The sequence below is a fragment of the Rhagoletis zephyria genome, unplaced genomic scaffold (assembly GCF_001687245.7).
Source record: "Rhagoletis zephyria isolate East Lansing unplaced genomic scaffold, Rhagoletis_zephyria_1.1 Rzeph_scaffold_01085, whole genome shotgun sequence".
Classification (NCBI taxonomy): Eukaryota; Metazoa; Arthropoda; class Insecta; order Diptera; family Tephritidae; genus Rhagoletis; species Rhagoletis zephyria.
The window spans coordinates 72,599-96,749 of record NW_016158169.1 but is presented as its reverse complement, the minus strand read 5'-3'; the positions used below and the strand labels follow the sequence as shown (position 1 = coordinate 96,749).

Here is a 24,151-nt window from a genome sequence, read left to right as displayed (position 1 = left end):
ATTTGGTACCCATATTTTTGTTGTTTATTGCATTGAATTTTTTAAATAAGTTTTGGAATTAACCATATCTTTAAAATAATAAAGTCTTTAAAAAAAAGCATTTGTAAAAAAAAATCAAATATTAAATAAACAAAATAAATATATAAAAATATAGTCTAAATAAGGCGTTTCTTTTATTTCTGCCACTAGTATTATGAACTTTCTTCAACCAGAAAATGAATTTTTTGACTTATTTCTTTTGCATCGAGTTTTTTCTACATACCTTAAGTTACTTTATCAGGTATGTACTAGCTTAAGTATTATTAAATGCATATAAATATGAAATCATTTTTACTTTAAATAAAAAATTTGGTTCCAAACCCATTTACTTGTTACTTATTATATGGTAGGAGAGGTTCTCAAAAAATATTGATGTAATTTATTCGTGTTTAGTTGTTGAAAAATAAAAAATATCTAAATATCGGGACTGATCGCAGGATCACGGGATTGAAACGAGATCCCGAAAATTCCGAGATCGTAAGAATTGAAAAAATTAACAGCACATAATTTATATGTGATATCTGTGACCGTGTTTGTACCGATTGAGGGGGTGACACTGAAAGAAATCGTTCATTTAATTTTTTAAGGGCCACCCTAATGTGTATATATATTCATCCCTACTATGGACTAATATGTTTATACATATATATGTTTTTTTTACCGATTAATTAAAAAATTAAATGAACGATTTCTTTCAGTGTCACCCCCTCAATCGGTAAAAACACGGTCACAGATATCACATATAAATTATGCTCTCGATTGGAGTCGGTTAAGGCGTGTCGCAAACGGGATCAAAGTTTATATGTGAAGATTACTCACACTTGGCATAGATCTCACAGGTGGTAATAAGGCCATCGGAAATGTTTATGTCATCGGAAGGATATAGCATTCTATTTGCTATCAGTGCGCTAGTATTCGTTAGCCTATATCTGCGGCGGTATCTGCTCTTTAGTAGTTTTAACATAAACTAAGAATTTTTACTTTACCTATGACTATTGCTCTTCAAGTCTATTTTTGCATTGGCCTAGCATATTAAATAACTAGCAAATACCAATCCACATTTCAAACTTTACCAATTACACACAATTTCAAACTTTTTTCAGAATTTTTAGAAAAGTTCTAATTACATATGCAGTTTTATAGGCGCTAGAAAAGCGCGTTGATTTCAAATATTTTTTTGTTTTTTTTTTTTGCTGGACGGTACTATGCATTTTCTTCCATATAAAAGAAATTGTTGCTGAAATTATTATATGCATAGATTGCAGTGGATAGTAAATTTATGTTCTATGACAAAATCAAAACTCGACCTACATTCTATTTACATACCTTTCAAACATAAGGCACTAAAGGTGTCAGGGGGAACAGAGTGTTGTATAATTAGGAGAAATATTTTTGCAACACTTCATTAATAATCCATTCATATGTGCACTTTATCACGCCTTGCACTCGCATGCACTTAAAACATTTAAAGTTCAAAACAAATTAAAAAAAAACAAAAACGCTTTTAAAAGTTCTTCGGTGTAATTGAAGTTTGCCTTCATTTGCATCGAAATCAAAGATTTAACGTCGGTGTCAATTTATGGCATTGCTATTATCAAAATTGAATAAGCATTAAATATTCATGAAGGCGTAAAGCTTTTTTAAATATATTAGCGCAAAATTTTATGACATTCCTAAATCAAAATCATTTAATACTAAATCTAATATAAAATAATTAACTCATTGCTTCCAAATTAATCAGCACATTACCTTGCTAATTGAATATATTTGTTCAAATTACTAACCTAATTTCGCAAATTACTTAAAGACTGAGTGTGTTAAATGAAATTAATTAGCTTTCACCTCAAACCAGGATGTCCAGATTGTTAAAAAGAAAATAGTCATTTCTGAAAAAAAAAATCGCCAAAAATCGCCAAAGTTTTTTTTTTTTATAAAATTCATGAAATCGGCTTAAAAATCTTTTATTTTAAAAATGAAATCTTTCTCTAACATAGTTTTTAAAACCAAAACGAATATAATAACACAAATCACATATATGATAGTGATGTACAAACAATTTTCTTTAAAAATATTCATATTTTTTAAAAATATTTGATTAACACATTTGCCAATAGGACTACGCAATTAATAAATTTATTATAACTCATATTAATTGATTAATCGCCAAATCCGCTTTTAAGAGCTCGCCGCTTAAAATAAATTAATAGCTATAATAAGGCGAGATGAACTATTTCCACAAATGAAATTTAAAATTTCACATTCAGCGGGAGTTATCACAAATATAAATACATAATCGCCCAATCTGGATGATATATGTACATAGCGTTACTTTAATATAGGAAGGCCCTAACTCATTTCCATTTCGAATCCAGAGTTATATAAAATCTGTCAAATAGCTAATTGAAATTGAAAACAATTCTTAATGATATCGAACTTTTTCCGACAATTAATCGATTAAAACGTTATGTCGTTTAAAATAGCGAAAATAGGGACTTGAAACATTACATTTACATGTAAAAGCACTTAAAAACGCATATGTACATACATACATATGTGTCGAATAATATTTTTATGCCCACATATGTATGTATGTATCAGGGATGTTGCGAAAGTGGAATGCGGATGTTTGAACGCTAGCATCCGTGGATACGGATGCGAATGCGGATGTCAAGTATTTTTATACCCGAGCGCATTTGTGCACAAGGGTATTATAACTTTGTTCACATAACGGTTGTTTGTAACAAGCAAAACGAATCGAAATAGATAAAGACAAATGTATACATAAATGATCAGAATGAAAAGAGAAATCGATTAAGCGGTGCCTGTTTGTCCGTCCGTCCGTCCGTCCGTCCGTCTGTGCACACGATAACTCGAGTACAAATTGATATATCTTAACGAAACTTGGTATGTGTACTTCTTTTGAGCGTAGAACGGATGGTATTGAAAATAGGCAAAATCGGACGATAACCACGCCTACCTCCCATGCAACGGTAATTTTCAGAAATACGAAAACTGCGATATTTTAATTTTAATAGCTACCGAAGCTTATTCACTCAAAATTGATATTTACAATCATTTTTAGGCGAAAAATAATATTAAACATTTTTGGAAATGGGGCGTAGCCACGCCCACTTATGATTACATGTGTATACCTTGGGAACCGCTCCGCCAATTTCGCCCAAACACAGACACAGTTGTTGGCCTTCACAAAACATACCAAACGGCTGAAAGTTTAAAAAATCGGATAATAACCATGCCCACATCCCATATAACGGTAATTTAGATAAATACGAAAGCTTCGATAAATCAGTAAATACTGGAGCTAATTTATTCAAGATTGATGTCTGCAATACTTATTTAGCAAAAAATACGCTTATAATAAAATGTTGGAAAATGGGCGTTACCCCGCCCGGTTATGATCACATATGTATGTGTATCTCGGTAACCGTTCGATCAATGTGTACCATCTCGGGACGATTATTGTGGTTGCCTAATAAAGGCAAAGTTATCGAAATCGGACTAAAATTACGCCCACTTTTTCATAACGGTAAATTTTAGAAATGCTTGAAACTTCAATATTTCGAAATTTAAGGACGCTAATTTTACCCAAACAATCCCTTGAAAAGAAATAACATTATTATTGAATTTTGGAAAATGGGCGTGATTCCGCTCACGTATAACTATATAAGTTTATCTCATTATATCTAACTGAACGTTCTATCGAAGATGTTTGAAAAAGGGGTAACCCCACCCCTGCTTAACATGTAGCGGTAGTTTTCGGAAAGGTGAAAACTATATTGAATACTGGCGCCGGGTATTTAGTGTTCGGCTCCGCCCGAACTTAGACTTTTTTGCTTGTTAAGAAATAATTTAGGTGAGTAAATTAGGTGATTTAGTTAACTAAAAAATGTAAAGGTTAGTTATTTTTAGTAATGTTTTTTTTTTGTACTTGAATTTAAAAATTGGAACATTGTATCCAATCAAAAGTCTTTAAAGGGTCGTAAATCAGGGCCACTAAATAACTGCTCGCTCGAGGCGACAAACTTGAAAAACTTGAAACTTGACAAAATTGTAAATTCTTTTCGATTGACGCTGCACGAGTCGAGAGGCCTTTCAGTTATATTTATTGTTTTTTTTTTCCATTTTAGTTTTTGTAATTCATTTTTAATCCTTTCTTCTGTGACTGGCCAGATATACGTAATAATAAAAGTTTTTTCGCTTTTTCGCAGCTTATCAAAATTAACCAAATTTTATATCATGTGAAAGAGGACTGAAATAGCTTTTAAACCTCTATTTATATTTTTTTTTTTTTGTATCATTTCATACTAAAGAAATTCAAATACCTGACCCAAGGTTTGTTCTATGGTAATTAATTAACATTTTTTATTGAAAAATTTTTCGGTAGGTGGCTTTGCTCGTTTAGACATATCAGTTTTAAAGCTATTTAAGTCCTCTTTCATTTGATAGCAAACTTGTTTAATTTGGATAAGCGGTTTGATTATTTTCCGGAAAGGACTCTTAGTCGGGAATAAAAATATTTGGCCAAGTTTAGCTCGTAAAAAAAATAACTGTAATTTCCTGTCCCTTCATTATTCGCATTCGCAAAAGTTCCGCATTGATTTTTGCGAATGCGAAAGCGAATGCGAATGTTAAAATTAATGCGGAAGCTCCGCGGCTGCGAATGCGAATGCGAATATTCGCAACAACCCTGGCATGTATACATGTACATTTGTATGTATAGATATCTATTCCCCTGTCCTATTATTTGCTAAATGCCACTTAACTCATAAATTTCCACAAAATTATGCAGTACTCAAAATTACATAACTCATTTGTGTCAATATTAGCATAATTAATTTGCATTGATTGCGTATAAATTAAGTAATTAAGTTTACACATACACGTACATACATACATATTTACTAAAGTACTTGTGTAAGTACAAGAGTACTTAAACAAAATGCAATCGCTTTATTGCCTACAGTACTTACATATGTATGTACACATGAGTACAAGCAATTGAATCTGACAGGTGCATTCAAAATCATTCATCGTTGTGTTAACGCATAAATGCCTACATGTATGTATGTACATATGTACACATGTGCGTATATAAGTATACAAAAGTATACATTTATGAATATGAATATATGTGTGTCAATATAAAGGGTGCCTTGAAATAAATACAAATATGACAAAAAAAATCTCTACATGCTACATATATTTTAACACATACTGAGTACGCGGTACTCGTGAAATTTGATGTGTAAACATCTATATCCCCAAAATGGTCCTTCGAAGTCGGCGTAGAACTGTAGATCGCTCCTCTTTGTGTGACAACAACATCAAGGCTGGATACCGGGAGGAAAGATGTTTACACGTCAAAAAGAAAAAAGTGAAGCCCAGATTTTGTTGATATTTAGAAGAATCGTTGATATTTATAAAAAACAAAAAATAAGTTCATACAATATCTTTGAATTATAAGTTGGTAACGCTGACCAAAAATTAATGATACCTTCAAAGTTAGCTGATACCATTTTGAGATACCCTTTGAAATGCATAGAATAACCATCAGCAAATAAACACCGGACAATGGGTGGTGTAAACTTTTAACTGTGTACATACACAGCTACAAAATGAGTATTTACTAAACTTCACTTCAATAAGTCAGTAATCAACACACTTTTGTACATACATACATACATACATATTTAGTATGCCCGGCATGTAACCACCAGTAGCATGTACAAGTATCTCGGTTTGCACCTATGTTGCACTTGAATTTCTGTAGTTTGTGAAGTGTTAGGAAGTTCTTCATTTGAAGTAGTTGTCTACTAAACTTAATCCGTTTTTTATATACAGTATTTATAGAGACTTTATAGCCACAAGAACGCAAAAAAATATATATGTAGTATTCCTTAATAAAAAAATGAATCGTGGATAGTTTCTTTTTTTTTTTCTTGTTCATTTTAATTAACAAAGGCAGTGATAAATTTCAGAAAATGTATGTTTTTCCATAAATTCAGAGGAAAATAGATACTCAGCAAAAGATGCGAATATCACGAACTGAGATTATCAACAGCTCTGTGGTATTCTTTTGATGGTGGTTTAAAGTTCAAAAGAAGAATGGAAGCCTGAAGTTTGCCCACTCTCAATGAAGTAGTTTGATGTTCTGAGGTGTCATTCTCTGTCAACTATCACCATATACTCCGGTACTCAGTTAACAAAACAAAAACCCCTTATGTCCAATTGTAGACTGCAGGCAGCTTTTGTTGTGTCTACTCTTACCCTACTCAGCAAGCACTTCTCCAGTATCCGCTGTCTTGCTATTTAGCTCATCGGTCATGTAGGTATTTACCGTCAATATCGCTGCAGTCTGGAACCCATATTAGCTTTAAAGCGAAGCAATCTGATGTGATCGAAAGGGAATTTCCTGACGGTTTTCGAACTTACGCACATGTCATATATAGACCAAGGACCGTAATTACCGCCTGGCTCTGAGAATATACCTACGTTCTTTCTACATTCATTATTCTGTAAGCAATCTGCTTCCTTTACGGCGGCTGTCCCCGATTCGAAATCGCTGCTGTGATCTGGAAGCCAAAACTTTCGATAGATGGAGATTTCCTCGCAGCGGACACCTTCACTCGCCATCCCATCCAACTTCGCTCCATACGTGAATAAACTCATAAGACCTTGGCTCCAAATACTTCATCCCGCTCATCGGATGTAGTGATCGGCATACTATGGATGTAATGAGTTCGAAACTTTGTACTTAGCCAGTTATTTTCTAAATGTAATCAGTAGGTGGCGCTGACGTCCATATTTTAAAAGCAAAGTTAGTCTTCATGTACAGATTTTGTTCAAGAAGTACTTATTTGTTAAAAATAAATATATAAAAAATTAGCATCCAGCTGACGCTGTTGCCACAGCAGTTGGAGAGAAATCACCCCACAGATAGGCCAATATAGGCAAATCGTTTTTATGCTAAAAAGTTCGATCTTCAAGACCATGAAAGATTGATTTGCAAGGCGAGCGTAAGCTTTTTCTATTAAAAGCCGCTAAATGACTTGAAAGCTGTTGAACATTTTTTCTTCTTCTATGTTATTCATGAGTCGTGTCCGCCCCTAGTCTCATGTCAAAGACTTTGCGTTTGTCTTTGTCTTTGTCGTTGTCTTTGTCTTTGTCTTTGTCTTTGTCTTTGTCTTTGTCTTTGTCTTTGTCTTTGTCTTTGTCTTTGTCTTTGTCTTTGTCTTTGTCTTTGTCTTTGTCTTTGTCTTTGTCTTTGTCTTTGTCTTTGTCTTTGTCTTTGTCTTTGTCTTTGTCTTTGTCTTTGTCTTTGTCTTTGTCTTTGTCTTTGTCTTTGTCTTTGTCTTTGTCTTTGTCTTTGTCTTTGTCTTTGTCTTTGTCTTTGTCTTTGTCTTTGTCTTTGTCTTTGTCTTTGTCTTTGTCTTTGTCTTTGTCTTTGTCTTTGTCTTTGTCTTTGTCTTTGTCTTTGTCTTTGTCTTTGTCTTTGTCTTTGTCTTTGTCTTTGTCTTTGTCTTTGTCTTTGTCTTTGTCTTTGTCTCATGAGTAATTTAGTTCCTTTGGTTTTCGAAAGATTAGAATAGAGTATTCCTGAAAGCTTCTAAATTTTATTCTTACAAATTGTTTAATTTATTTAAAGATTTATCTCGGGAACACAGTTTTCATTCCAGTAAGACTTAAGCAATTTCGTTATTTTAACATTTCGCTTCAAATAACTCACTCATGTTGCTTCAACAATGTTGCTGCAACCGCTTGCATACTGATATTGAACAAACACGCTTTTCGTAGTTTCCCCATAACACCAGCTTTTCCTCGGCAACACACTCAAATCACCCAGTGAGGGGAGGCGGTTAGTATGAGAACCGGCACGATTCGGCAATGATGCGCTGCGCTACTTTACAATGTAATAACTTGTCGTGGAACTGTGGTGAATTTCCATTCGTATGCACTCAAATGACAACGAAGAAGCAATTGCTTTGCCAAGCATTGGCATTTGAGCCGAAACGACGGTTAGTTTCTTAGTGAACGCCGTTGAATGTAGTTTAGCGTTGGAAAGCAAGGTGCCCGCGTTTGTGTGCTACAAATTAAACTACTACATAGTAAATCACTAAAACTACATATTTGGTTTCAGTTATTGGCATTTTGAATTAAAAAAAAAAATGGAATAATAAAAAAAGTGAAAAGAAAAATTTAATAAAAGTGAGTTGTGTGAAGAAAGTGAAAGATTGGTAAAGCAGTGTAGTGGAAAGTGTTGAGCAGTGGCTGCACTGTACTGAAGTGTAAGTTATCCTGTGATCCTTTTTTTTAATAAATTAAAAACAAGTAAAAAAAAAATGCATTAAATTGCTGTGGCTGATACTCTTTTGATTCGCATTTGAAAAATATGAAAATAAATAAATAAAATCTCATACACAGACATTTGAAACTACTACAACACTGTTACTCTCCTTGCATTGTCCCTATTGACATGCTGTCACACATGTACACACACACACACACACAAATATTCCGGCATACATAGTACATAATACCTATTACACAAGCTCACATATTTACAAAACAAAAAAGAAACACTTCCACCTGCTTTTAGCTACACGCTGAGTGCCACTTGGCGTCTCAAGCCGTTACGTCTGGTCACTGTGTGGCGTGGGTCGTGCCGTGCGCTGCGTCTAGTCGCGTGTCCTTGTGTCGCGTCGCTTCGCATTGTCGTCGCCGCTGCTGCTGCTGCTGCATCCTTCATTCACATATAGTTATTGTCTGCATTCGGTGCGCCAACTAAGCATTCAACCTGCCACGACAATCCAGCGTTGGCCCACTCAAATGCAGTGATAGTGTGAGCGTTGGATGCCTTACATTTATTTTTGTTTTCCTTTTTGCTCCCCACTGTCAGTTTTGTGATTTGTGGAGGTGCAAAGAGTTGGCTGGTAGTGGTGTTTGTAAATTTCATAAACACGCGCCCGTGCGGTGTGCCACTGTATGCTAACGGTAATTCACAAGCAACAACAACAATAGCAATAGAAACTTGCAAATCGCCGACAACACGTCAACACGTCAACACAAAGTCTACAGCGCCAGTAAGTATGTGACGAGCTTGGTGTTGGTGCAGCGTGTGTGTGCGTGTGCGCGCGAGTGCACAGGAAGCAAAAGCCGGAAAGCGGAAGTGCAGTGAAAGTGTATTTTATTTACATACATACGTGTAGCAACACGAAGAAAATATGCATAAATATAAGCTATGTTTTAGCGCGAAAGTAAAAAAATTGCATGAATAGCAAAAGCAACAGCAACAAAACAAGTACTCATCCTTGAGGGCGCGCCACATTGCCTTCCATTTGCACAATCTTTTTTTACTATCTTCTCTAGCATACGCGCAGAAATAACCAAGCAAAAAAAAACTAAAACAACAAAGTGCAAAAGAGGGAGCGTACACGAAATTAGGAAAGCAAGTGGAAATCCTGCAAAAGAATTTACAATTTTCTATGCTTCCACAAAATAAAAATAAAAGCGTGCGAAAAAGTTTCAAACAGTTTACACTAACGCCGTAGCTCTGAACAAGTGTGCGCGAAGAAATAAAAATAATAATAAAGGATGAAAAAGAGCTAAAAATTAAAATCGAATTTAAAAAAAAAGAAAGGTGTCCTCGAACCCAACTTACTGTTTGCCAGAAGCAGTGAAAAGGTACGGCGTAGTGTAAAATAAAAGTGCCACAAAAACGCTTGTCACAATTTTTGCTGCTCTACTTTGCTGCATTAAGCAGGAAATGGATTAAAAGCGGATTTTGATCTCTCGAAAGTTGTAACGACGACAACGCTTGGATTGTAGCAGCTTCGTTTTTCGTTTCGACTTTTGGAAGTGTAAGTTTCATTTGTTGGAAATAAATATGATTTGGGTAAAATTAAACTTTCAGTTTATATCCACTGTTGCCAGATTCACAGCTTTGACCGTAAATTATAGTTTTTTAGCTAAGCTTACAGTTGTTGGAATTACCTCCTAATACAAATTACAGTTTTTTTTTCAAATGTCCGATTTGTACGAATAAATTAAAATGTCTCTTTTGGTTTTTTTTTTAAGTCAATTTTTAAGATAAAAGTTGACAATTAAAGAGCAGCAAATGGCTGCAGTGCCCTCTGCAATGCAATCGACACAACAAATGTGGTAAGAATATTTTCTCAAATCAAAAAATAAACTGGAAATTCCAACACTCTTTGTCAGTGGCGGATTTACCGTGAAGGCAACATAAGCAGGTGCCTAGGGCGGCGAAATTTAGGGGCGGAAAATTTTACTTGAAAAAAAAACAAATTAATTAATTTTTTTCAAGTTAGCTGCACTGAAAGTAGAATTTGTATTTGTACATTTTAAGACATAAATTTGAGATTCAATTACGCAATCATAAAATAGGACAACACTGTTAGGTATTTTTGATATTATTTAAATGATAATATTTAAAAAATACAAAATAAAAAAAGGTTAGTATTTTTGAGATTATAACTTATCAAGTGAAAAAAGTGGCTTTCTTTAAAAGTTGAAAACCTTTACTCATGGAAAATACCACTTTTTCATCTTAAATTGTAATAAAAGTATAGTAAATAACATAAATTTGGTACTTTTACCTCAAAATATTTTTCTTACCGGAAAAAGGGCGGCAAATTCTGAATTGCCTAGGGGTAACAAAAATTCAAATCCGCCAGTGCTCTTTGTTATTATAAGGACTCAACATTTCCTAAAAGAAAAGTATTGCAGAGGTGCCAAATTTGAGGTATCATATCAAATGCTCGAAAAAATTAACAAAGCAGTTTACGTAAAATAATGAAAATGAATTTCATTTAAACAAATGTTCCGTACTATAAAGTCTACTCTTGTTTAGTTAAGTATAATTTAAACGGAATATAATATTTTCATTTTAATTAATTCTTTTTTCTTATTTATGTTTAATACAATTAAAAAAATACCTTAATTAATTGTAGTTTTTAGGTCAAAAATACAGGTTTTTCCGGAAATATGGCAACACTCTATCTTTGTAGAGCCCACATTACGAAAAACAGGTAATCGTTTCATTGCAGACTAGTCGAAAGGAATATAAAACTCGATTTGCGTGGTTCGCTGAGTTTTGTGCTTCGCACAGTCGTCGAGGAGGCCATGTTTTACGCGAAAAATTAGGAATTCACCTCTTGCAATGCAACCAAAATTCAGGATTTCCTTTGTTTACTTCAGCAATAAACCTAACACTTTGCCATCCTTCCTCGCTGCCATACGGATAACGTCAATTTCTACGACTTCCTGTTCCGGTAGTCGGTTGTAGTATGCAACAAATTCGTCGGCTTAGTGGCGGCAACGCAGGCAAATGCCACTTTAACCATGGCATGCAGTCAAATGTAGTGCTGTTTTGAATTTTGAAAGCGCGCAAGGACGACCTACCACCGTAGGTTTCCTCGATACCAACTTCGGCAGCAGCAGCGGTAGCATTTCTATCGAGTAGAAGAGCTCCAATGCTAGCCAACCAACCAGCCAGGCAGCAACACGAACATTTAATTGAAAAAGTTTACACTTTGGCAAATGATTTAAGCAAACATTTGTAATTTTCAATGCAGACGTTGTAACGGTGAAATGTCGCAAACACAAACGTACAAACGAAATGCATTTGCAATACAAGCCTGTGCCGGTTTTATATGTTGTATGCATTTATTTTTTAGTTGTATTGTTGCTGTGCTTCACAACAAATTTTAGCAAAATTTTTAGCGGTACTAAAGGCTAGCGACCTAACCGCGGCAACGCGCTCCCAATTTAGCGTGTGAACTATTTTTTTATATTTATTTTTTTGCTCGCCTTTGCTTTGCGCCCTTTTGTTTGTTTATTTTTGCTCTGATTTGTCTTTCGCGGTTTTATTTGTTCTATTTACTTAGCAATTTCGAAAATTTCGAAACTTTTTACCTCACAAAACGAATTAAAACTTGTTAAGCTAAGTGTGCAATGGTGTGTGGTAGCACTTGAAATTTTCGGTTGTTGCTCAATCGCTAGCCGCTTGCCGTAGACTTCTTCACCTTACTCAAGTTGTTTTGAGATTTGTCTAAGCTCTGGTGGGGTAAGACTTAAAGTTTCGCTTGGTCAATTGGGATGTGGACGGAAGCTCTGCGCCTCGTCCTAATTAGCATGCAATCAGTTGGATGAACGCAAGATTGCGGCGGGCAAGCAAGCAAAGAAATTCAACTTTGAGTGCGCTGGAAGATTAATTGTTGTGTATAACAATTTTTAAGGAAATTGCGTTTCCAAAAAGCGGAAATACGTGGACAAGCAGGATGCCATTTAAAAGCAAAAATCTAAAAGATTCTATAGAAACATGAGTCGATTTTGAAATTTAATTGGAGAAAAACTAGCGGATAGCAAAGGACTCGATTATGCAACAGAAGATGTCATCATTTACTTTGAATAATGAATATTTCCAAGTTTGTGTATTAATCTGTTTCTCTACTGATTGCTTTACGCCCACCAAAAGAACATTTGAATTAAAATGGAATGTATTTTCATTAGGTGGCAAATAGATTAAAAAATATTTCAAAGTTAATATATTTCATTTTCATGTGGCAACCCTATTTTTTAAAAATGGCTTGCGACCATTAATTCGCATATAGTATTTTTAAGAAGTCACTCAGAAAATTGTTAAGTTAATTAATTTAAAAATAAAAAGACGGATGGCAACACTTTTACTTTTTTTATTCGCCTTTTTTATTTTTAAGCAATTTTTTTTTTCTATTCAAAAATGACACTATTTTTATATGTATGCTCCAAAAATACTGTTGTCATTTTGTCTTAAGGTTGTACAATTTTGCAATGTAAAATAATGGTTAATATGAGTTTAGGGACTTCACAGCGAATATTAAGAGCTTAGTATAAATTTTCTATGCGTTTAAAAAATATTTTAGTTCAGTTGCAAATGCCCTTAACATTTTTGATCGTTATTTTAAATTCAAAAATTTTACCACTTAAAGACTTTACGGCGATAAATGCCCCCCTTACTATTTGCGGTTATAGGGACGCAATTATGAAACAAAAACTGAAAACATTTTTGGAACTGACAGTTCTCGCCATTTAAAAGGTTAAAAAGGCTAAGAAAAGAAGTTCACAGTTCTATGCAATAAGTATTTAGGCGGCAATTACTCTCAAATAAATTATAATTTATTTTTTAGCGGGCAATTCTATTTAAAGAGTTTCCTCTCTACAAGTCTTTAAAGTTTTAATCATCCTGATTTTCTCGGAAGTCCTAGTAGAGCCTCTAATCAGGTTTCCATATGCTGTCTAAGCTTTTGGAAATGCGCTACCTTACAAAATTTAAGCTAAAGTTCAGTAGTTTATAGGCATCTCTTATAGCCGTTTTGTTTGAAGCCAACTGTAAAGATCAGGATCTCTGTTCACAGCTTGAAAAATATTTAGTTTTCAATCACTTCGTTCGTTAAAGTGGATTTCGAAGTTTCGGTTAATTCGACTTTCCTGCTGTGTACTCGATATCGACCATAACCTGCCAATTGTTCGCAGACTCATAGACCGTTCAAGTTTCAGAGTGCTGATAACAGCAGCGATTTCAGTTACTAATTTAGTCAAGAACTCTTCATCAAATCTCCCAAATCTCTTTAATAATATGTTTAAATGAAATCATTCCTTAACCCGTTTCGTTTGATTCCTACATGGAAATTTTTTGTTTGCTTGACAGAAGGCAACCTTATCTCAATAGACGACTATTTCTATATAAATTTCATTCATAAATTTTAATTATATTTAATTAAGTGCTCAACGAAAAAAAATATTATTTATAGAGGGGACAGTTGTATTTGAGTTGTGTTTCACCTTATGAAAATTTTTCACTTTCCGTATAAATATTTAAATTTTTCATGCAATTAGTTTTAATAATAATTCTTAATTTTGTTTCTGATAGCAACCTCCCTAAAAATGTCTTAAATTATAAAAAATTTCGTTGTATTTTTACCCGAAATACGTTCTGATTTTTTTTTTTACTTAACTCGATTAAACATCTTTTTGAGTAATCAAAATCTTGATAACTCGAGTAATTGATTAGCCGGAGAACTGATTAACCAACTTGGTCGAGTAATCGAATAATTGCACAGCCCTAGTAGCAACGTTTCACACAAATATTCACGTCGTATTTCTCAAAAAAAAAAATAATAATAAAAATTCTTAACTTCTGTCAGCATTTTCTTCGCTTTTAACCCAACTTTTGCCATTTAACCTTAATATTATAACTGGCTGACAACCCTAATGTTTAAAGCCTCCAATTTGAAGCCTTTCTTAGTTTTGCTTTTATTTAATACTATCATGGAAATATTGGTTCTAAACAATTTTTTTTTAGACAAGCGGCAACCCTTCTTGCATTGCGTTGGATTTAAATATCTAACAGCGTTTCGTTTTATGTATACGGATAATACATCTCTCTAACATGTATAAATTTTATTTCCAATTACTTTCAAATTCCAGATAGCTGGCAACCTTATTTAAAAATTTTCTTTTTTCTTATTGTTTAAAATAACGTTTCATTTATTAGTCGTAATTCAGCATACCGATTTCATACTAAACTCAATACAAGATTAATAACTAATTTCATATAGCATTAGTTTCTCCACACTCAAAATATTTACTTTATTTAATTCTTATCAAAACACTCCTGTGCCCCGAAAGGCCTCTGCATAAGCATTCTGACTGCCATATTAGGCGACATTAATTTGATGTCCACTCAAGCGCTTCGTTAAGCAGAGAGTACTCAAGCGAAGTTGTGGTGATGTTGAGCGACGACCGACCATGTTCGAGCAGAAAGAAAAGTGCGCAAGCAAAAAAAGTTTCAACAACTTATCAAAAAGCTGTTGGCATTATTAAATTTGAAATGTAGCTTTTACCGAACAAATTATCAAAAAAAAAAAAAGAAATGTGTCAGCAACCTCGATGGCTGCAATTTTGCATCCTTGCTTGCGTGCGTTGCTCGTTTTTTTGTGAAAGGCAAAAATAGTTTTTTGATTTGCAATCATACAATAATACATACTATAGATATGAACGTAGAATGCATGTAGGTTTGTATGAAATAAATTAAGCTTTCAGAACTTATGATGGCTGCAAAAAGACGTGAGAGTAAGCGTAAGAACTTGTGCAAGTGAGTTTGTTAAAACTTGAGCTAGTGGGGGAGTGCATGAGTGGCAGCAACGATTTTAAGTATAGGGTTGCCAATGTAGTCGCTCAAGGATCCAGCTAACTTACTTATCTTTCCATACCATATGTTTGTTTATAACTTTCGCCATAACTAGTCTATTGCATTACTTTTTCATGGCAACCCTGCGCCGCAACATCACCACATCCTTTTAGCCATATCACTACAGCAGCATGTCAAAAACTTGCGAATCTATGCAAAGATTTATTTCAAGCTCAAGGATAAAGTTGCCGCAACAAACACAATTTTACACTTGCTATGTGGCATACATTTTTCTGCTTTTTTTTAATGCTCTTTTTGCGCACGCGTGTGGTCCATCCATAGTTTCCTTCTAAGCTATAATATCCCTGACTTGGCTGAGTATGTTACTAGCTGCTAACTTTTTCTTGTTTTAATTTTCACTTTTTCTTATCACTCAGCTACATCTTGTTGCCACTGCTGCTGCTGCTGTTTCAGCTGCTGTTGTGCCGGTTTGCTGCTGCTGTTGTTAAACATTGAAATCTCTGCCGGCGCTCGTAGTTGTCGTTCCACTTTTTCAAGCTGGTATTACCAAGCCGGTTTTCTTGCTCCACATACTCATACGTACAAACAAACATATGTATGTACTTATGTAAGTGCCCACAACTCCTTCAGGAAAATTCCATACCTATAATTTTCTATTTTGTCGAAACTTTGCGTGCTCGTGCATGTGTCTGTTTGTGTGGCAATTTCAAAATTAAGTGTGAAAAAAACTTGCAACAAGTTTTGTTTTTATTATTTCTTGGCTGTTAGCTAATTAAATTCACGGCGATTTAGTTGTTAACAGACTATTGTGCGTTTTCTCCTCGCCTCCTCTCTTCTTCTTACTTTTTTATATCTTCTATAATCTCATAAACTTCAGCTTGCCGCTTTATGCTCTATATGCGGCTGCTGTTGAAAACTCGCTACACTTTTATGTTTCGAAGGTGCGTGGTTTAGTTCGTAGTTTGGTCGCAGCCACCTGGTTGTGGTGCTGCACGGGAGTCGTTTAAAAGCGATTATTTTAACAATATGTCCGTAAATACGTATTATTCTATATACATATGTATGTGTGTATTTTTGATTTTGCTATACACGCAATAATTGCATGCATGCGTAACGAATTGCATTCAATCAAGCCAATGTATATAGTATGTAAGTACATAAGGGCAGCTCTTAAAATTAATTCCTTAAAACTCCTTTAACCTGGTTAAGGCCTATAGCGCGGTTACAGGTAATCGTATAAGGTTCTGATCTTTGCTAGCCCATACTAAAAATACCCGCTCAATATATTTGTAGAACATATTAACCCACTAACTGCCATTACACTCAACTTGTTAAAAAGGAGGACTAGCAGGACAATTCTTACAAATGTCTTTCAACTCACCGCTGTCTTTCGAAACAAAAAACTCTTTCGTAAGAAAACTGTCAATTCTTGCAACTATCTTGAAAGCGCTATACTCCCTTTCGAAAGACTAATTGAAAGCGCATGCTGTACGCTTTTTGGCAATAAGTTTTTTGAAAATAAAATAAAATTAAAAAACATATATTTTTCATTTTAAAACAAAAGAAAACTAATAAATAAAATTAAATTAAATTTAAAACAAAATTAAAAAATAACTTTTAAAACAAATGCAAATAAATAATATTATTTTTAGAAATGAGGTGAAATTTATAAATAATAATTTTTTTTTTCATAGAAACATAAATTAAACTTAAATTAGACAAAGAAAAAATTAAATAAAAAAGAAGAAAATAGTAGGTACTAAAAAATTAAATGAAGTTAAAAAAATTCATTTTTAAAACAAAATATGAAAACAAAAGATAATTGATTAAAAAAAAAGAAAATATTAAAAAAATATAAGATCCTAAAGTTTAAATGAAACAAAAAAAATATATATATATATATTTGTTTAAACAACAATATCTAAAAGTAAAAAGAAAATGAAACTGAAGTAAATAATATTTAATTAAAAAATGGTAAATAAAATAGGATTCTAAAAACTTTATGATATTAAAAAATTTTAAAAATTTAAATAAATTAAATAAAATAAGTTTTCAAAAATTAAGAGAAATAAAAAATGCAGTGACTCAAACAAGTGACCACGTGTTGATTTTCTTTAAATATTCACAATGTTTTTTTACGTTAAGTTTTTTTTGGTTATTTTTCTATAAAAACATTGTCCAAGCTTTAACAAAAACCAGGTAAATCAAAGTTTCAGACTTTAGTTTTATAGCTCACATAATTTTAGTCTAATAAAGTGCAAGTTGCAAGTGGCAGCAAAAACGCGTAAATTTTTGATATTTTTTTTTTTTTTTGAGGGACTTTTGCAGTATAAGCATGAGTTTCTTATGAAAATGCGGAAGACCGTTCGGAAGAAAATTTCAAAAAATCAACGCCAGTTTTTATAAATTGCCCTTGTTATATCGTGCGACAAAAACAAAAAATAAAATAACTCACGAAACCGTGGGCCAAATATAGTAGAACTTCGTTTTAGTTTTTCTCTCTGACGATAGGATTTTTTTTTAAGGGGTTTTGTGGATATGCTAAATTCCAAAAATTATTAAAAAAAATTATTCCAATGTAGAAAAACAGTATGAGTGAGACAATTTTGTAGAATTACAAAAAAAAAAAATTTGGGACACAAGGACGAATAGGTATAGAAAATGTCCCATTAATTAGTTTTGTTTTTTAAGTGAATAAAGTTAGAATGACTTCGGGATGTTTACGAGTCCTTAGTCCTTAACATATAATTTTTTCGAAATAAATTGTTGTGTTAATTTCAAGGATATTAAATGATAACATGTGAATAGGACATTTTCAATACCTAATCGTCCTTATTTCACAAAAAATTTAAACTGCCTTGATATGGCAGAATTTTATCTTTAATTTGATTGTCATACTGTTTTTCTACATTGCCGAATTGCTGAATTTGTTTAATAATTTTTTGAAGTAATTGTATTTTTAAAATTTCAAAGTCCTTAAAAGAAATCCTGACGTCAGAGAGAAAAACTAGAAACGCAGTTTTACTATATTTGGCCCATGATTTCGCACGGTGTTATATGTATAAAAAAAAACGGGAAAGCCGTCAGCAAAAGAAATCTTAAAAAACGCGATTTTTATCGGTCTGAAACTTCTACTTTATTAGAATAAAATTGTATGGGTTATAAAACTGCATTACCAAAAATTCAGATTAAAAATTCAAAAATTTTATAAACATTTGTTGAACTTTTCTAAAATTTTTATAAAATTTTAAACTTTGATTTATGTGGTTTGGGTTGAAGCATGCATAATATTTTTATAGAAAACTAACAAAAAAATTTAATTTGAGATACGTGGTCACTTGTTTGAGTCACTGTATAAATTTTTCTTATTACGACAATGAAATCGTAGTAAAAAACCCGCTGCCCGAAGACTCGAACTAGCATCTCTCGAAAGGCTTACCATTTGAATGATATAGAAGTGATTTTTCCCTAAATAGTTTTTCACCACGAATGTTGAATGATAGAGCTCATTTTGTAAGGGTTTTGTATTAGAGTAACAAAGGTCTTTCGAACTATCTTACCGTCTCTCTTTCATTTGTTTTACAAACGACTTTTTACTATCTTAGCCACAATTGCCCTGGAAGGTCCTATTTTAACATAGTCGAAGTTAAGGGGTTAAACAGTTCTAGGAGAGGATTACGCGTGAAATTTTATTTGTTTGAATACAACCGTTTAAGGAGTGTTCCTCTGTGAAATTAGTGCCACCCTAATGTGTATATGTATATTATTAACTCATGCATATGTTCATTAGACCATACCAGAAATACAATTTCGCTGTCCAGCCCTTAGTCGCAAGTATTCTTGGAAGACAATTTCAAAATAATAGAATACTTTGGACTCAAGTTTGTAAGGCGAACTTGTTTTTGTTTCCTTGTAATGCGATACAATCTAATGTGCATCAATGCATACAAACATACATATCTACACACCTCCCCACCCAAATTTATCGCCTTGACTAATTGTTCACTACGAGTATGTACCTTCATGCGTTCATGTAGCGCGGGGTCACCACCACGCCCTTTCCAATTGTCACCGAAATGTGTTGACACATGTTGCATGTTGCTGGCTGGCTTGCTTGCTTGTTTTTGCTGGTCATGCATGTTGCAATCGCGCCATTACTAATGAGAAATAAACAAAATAATTTGTTGTTTTCGCCCAACGTGCTTTACACATCATTGATTAGTGTGAAAATTGTTAGTTAGTAGCGGAAGGGCTTACTACATAATGCTTACTAATGAGTAGAAAAATAGCACACAGAAGTAGGTACTTGTAACGACGATTTTGTTTGTTTGTATAGCAATCAAAAAATATCTCAGACTTGTGTATAAACTTTAATGTTGAAAAGTTTTGGGGGTCAAATTGGTTTTGGTCAGATTGTGTAACTATTCCGAGGCTATGATATTGTCTTTACCTCAGCCTTATTAAAAGGGCTGTTGCATATGTTTTGTGATTCAAGATAAGGGAAATTTTCTCATTAAAATCGCGTTAAATTTTGCATAATCTCAATACACTTCTCGCAGTATTTTTATACCTTTCATGAGCTGAGCCGATTTAGCCATGTCCGTCTGTCTGTCTGTCCGTCCGTCTGCTTGTATGCAATCTAGTCTCTTAGTTTTCGAGATATTCGACTGAAATTTTGTAAGTGAGTGTATTTTGATAATGTATTAATCATTTGTCGGAACGGTAAAAATCAGACCACTATAACATATAGCACCCATACAACTGACTGTTCAGATACGAGATTCTTCGTTATAACTCCTCCATTTATGCAGCAAGGAACATGAAATTTCGCAATATTTTCACTCATTATCAACAGAAAGTTCACGTTGACGAATGACAAAGATCGGGTCACTATAAGCTATTGCCTTCATACAACGGATTGTTCAGATATGGGGTTTTACTTTAAAACTCCTTTATTTGGACAGCTAAAACCGATAAATTTCGTGAGCTATTTTTTAAATAATCAACCAAATTCTACCCAGAAAATAGTCAAGATCGGTGCTGTACAAGCTAAATCTTCTATACCGCTGAGTGTTCAGATATAAGTTTTTGCGATGTAACTCCTTTATGTAGGCAGATAAAATCATTGAATTGTATTACCGGTTTACATACCGACCATACACAGCAGTGAAAATCACTTAGATCGGTGCTTTATAAGGTACAGTCATTCAAACAAACGAACACGTGTCGATTTTTTTTTTTACCGACTTCCAAAAAAGGAGGAGGTTATCAGTTCGTCGGAAAAAATTTTTTTGCACTCTTTTCGATATAAGCATGAATTTCTTATGAAATAAAATTCGGGAGAACGTTAGCAACAAAGTTTAAAAAACTTAACGCCAGATTTTGTAAATTTCAGTTGTTAGATATATAAACAAAAAACGAAAAAGTAGGTATTATCAAAAAAAAAAAATTTTCAAAATCAATGGGATTTTTAAGCCGGTTGAAACTTGTACTTCGTTAGACTATAATTTTATGGGCTATAAAACTGCATACCCAAAAAAGTTTTAAAGATTCAGATTAAAAGGTTTAAATTTTGAGAAAAATTTGTGGAATTTTCCTTAATTTTGTATAAAGTTGGAAACTCTGATTGATATGTTTTTGGGTAAAGCTTGGGCGATATTTTTATAGAAAAATAAATAAAAAATTTAGCTCGGAAAGATATGATTTTTTTTTTATATAACTCTATGTATGCAGTGAATGTAGAAATTTTTTGTATACAAATTTTTTTTGTAAAATTTTGTGATGTTCATGAAAGGTATGAAGCCGAAGAAAGCACTGCCCTTACTTGTTTTAATACAATTAATCGTCTACATAATTGGCTCGCTGTCTACGACAAACTTTTGCACTTAGCTCATCCCGCAATCACAGGTGTCAACTCAACTGGCAAATCAATCGAAATTCAAAATAAAAGCTGAAGAAGTAACGAAAGACTTTGTGACAAAAGTATAAATGCATCTACATATACATATAGATGTACGTACATATCTATACATTGTATTTATGCACATTTGAATGTACATATGCATATGTACGCCTGAAAACGTGTGGACATAGCAAATCGCGAGTGAAATGATGGCACATAATAATTAACTAAAAGACCACACAATGCAAGCCTGTGTATTGGCCTTACTGCGACAATTTACGACGCTGCGCCGACGCGCTGGCTGTCCATCAATCTTCATTTAGTTAACCGGAATTTTAGAGCAAAGTTGCCATTCACCTCGTTTGCATTTTTCATTGGATATCAGCGTGGATAATCTATTGCTCCTGGTACTGGCTTTTGTTATTGTTTCTCTTTGGTGTACTTCTACATACTATGTGCTTGTTATTATTGTTGCTGTCGTTTCAATAAACTGTCCAACAATCAGCCAGTTGATGTGCTTTTGCAACGACAACAATATGTCGGCAATAATTTAATCAAATCACCGTTATTATAGATTTTATTGTAAGTTAATTTAAATGTGTGTAGGTAGATGCGTATACTGCCAGTTAATGTTGCGTTGTTGCTACTTCTGCATGCAACTGAATTCCATTAACGTTTACTAGTTGATTCCGTTGTGGGTTGACCAGTTAATCGCCTGCTTCGGCTTCACGCTTCGTTCGCTTTTATTCGCTGATTGGCTGAGTTCAGCAGTCGGCAGCCGGCAGCAGGAGAAGCTGCGAGTGCACCAACATGTCAGCAGTCTTTGTGTTCGTCGTGGAGAATCTGCGGCTCATAAAATGTGGGGTTAATTAGTTAATTAATTAAACCCTGATTGACGTGGCTGGTAAATTCTCTTCTGTGGGCGCTGCTTATTTATTGTGAGCATATGTGTGTGTGTGTGTGTGTGTATGTTTGTGAGTAAGAAGGATGAAATGAAATTAATTGAAAATAAATAAAATACATAAAGTAACTAAAAATAACATATAATTAAATAGATGTATGTAGATAACATAACACTACATACAATTACATAAAACAATATTGCATAGCATGACATAACATAACATAACAACCTTTTTTAACTTAGATGCTACGCGGACCGGGGATCATACGGAGTGGTTGTACGCACCTTTAAACACTCAGCAACAGCGGCCGACATATAATAGCACTACAACATAACATTACAAATAAACATAGCAACTTAACTTAAATAGCTTTAACTTTACTTAACACTTATTTACTTCACTTTACTTTTCTCATATTACTTTATTTATTTTACTTTACTTTAATAATAATAATAATTGATTGGCGCTTGCACACATGTTAGTGTTTGGCCGAGCTTCTCATCCGATTTATAGCGTGCGCCTTGAACTTCGATTGTATTTTTATGAGTAGCATGCTTTTTCATGGCAGGAATATACTCGAAGGTTTGCCATTGCCTGCCGAGAGGCGACCGCTATTAGAAAAAACTTTCTTTGTTTTTTTTTTTGTTGTGGGTTGAACCGGCCTTGAATCCAGGCTCTGTGGAATGGTAGCGCGCACTGCTAACCACTACGCCACAACGGCCGCATCTTATGGTCTGATTATGGCAACTTAACGTAACTTACGTATCTCACTTAAAAATTCTGTTTAATGGATGTTGCTTATAATTGAACAGCCGAAACTTAATGTAACTTAATGCCACGTCGAAATCTACTTCATTTTGATTCTCTAAGTGCAACATTCCGTTAAGTTAAGTTAAGTTGCCATAATCAGGCTTTTACTTTACTTTACTAAACTTAACTTAACATAACTTAATTTTTTTTTTTACTTTACTTTACTCTACTTTAATTTCCAATCCCAATCCCACAAAATTTGACACAATTTAAAAATTGTTCAAATGTTCAATACATACCTTATTATTTAACTTGGTGCCGTTCCAAATATACAAAATTCCTCCATCACTTAAGCAGCTGAAGGCCCTGGCTGCTACATCTATAATTGGTTATTAATTTAGTTAATACACTTTTTATTTATTTTTACTTAACTTTACTCAACTTTAATTTACTTTACTTTGTTTTACTTTATTCTGCTTTATTTTCTTCACATTAGATACTCTACTCGGCTTAACTTACCTTAACTTAACTATACTTTACATTACTTACTTTACTTTACTTACTGTAATTTACTGTACTTTAATTAACGTAACCTAACATAACTTAACATAACTTAACTTAAAGCAACATAACATAGTGTAACATCTTAACTTAACTTAATTGAACTTAAACATAAAATAGCATACCAAATGTAAAATTAAATGTGCCCTTATTAAATTTCAATCTTTCGCTTATTGGTTCTTGGTTCGAAAAGTGTTGAGCCAGCTCCAAAAATAACATTGCAGCTCTTCCGAGTTCGTAATGTTTCTACAAAAATTCTATTACATACATAATTACGTAGGATATTTCTATCACAATATTTTCCCACTCTGTAGCGTTGGTTGTTTGTTGCACAGAGCGTTGAACTTTTAAGCCACTGCAATTGCATTGCATTGTTGTAATAATAATTCCAATACTTACATATGTATGTCGTCCCTTCACTATACACCACGAGGCAAAAACACATGCATACATATTTTCGGCATCCGCTATTACAATAATAGGTTCATTCCTTATCTTTTTGGACTAAAATCTGAAAAGTGTCAAAATGCCAGAGCGTAAGCAAAATGCGCTCACTAAAAGAGAGTAACAGGAAAAGTAAAGGAACGCAAAAAACCAAATTTTTAGTCCAAAGAATGGCAACAACAAAACTAACGTCAAATAAGAACAGAAATGTATGTACAAAACACATTCACACAAGCACAAGCACAATAAACACTTGCTATATCAATTATTTTTTGCCTCCTTCCAATTTCAATTCATTTCTTTTACTTTTTAGATTATTCT

At 33.5% G+C, this 24,151-nt stretch overlaps 1 protein-coding gene across 1 annotated transcript in view; it reads left to right on the top strand.

Moving 5' to 3' along the window:
* Positions 1 to 8,097: 8,097 nt before the first annotated feature.
* Positions 8,098 to 24,151, top strand: part of LOC108362746 (ADAMTS-like protein 3) — a gene marked incomplete at its 3' end in the record, with an annotated part of 83,250 nt that continues 67,196 nt past the window's right edge. Inside the window, exons 1-2 of the mRNA XM_017615865.1 lie at positions 8,098 to 8,294; positions 9,427 to 9,917. The remainder of the gene's footprint in view (positions 8,295 to 9,426; positions 9,918 to 24,151) is intronic.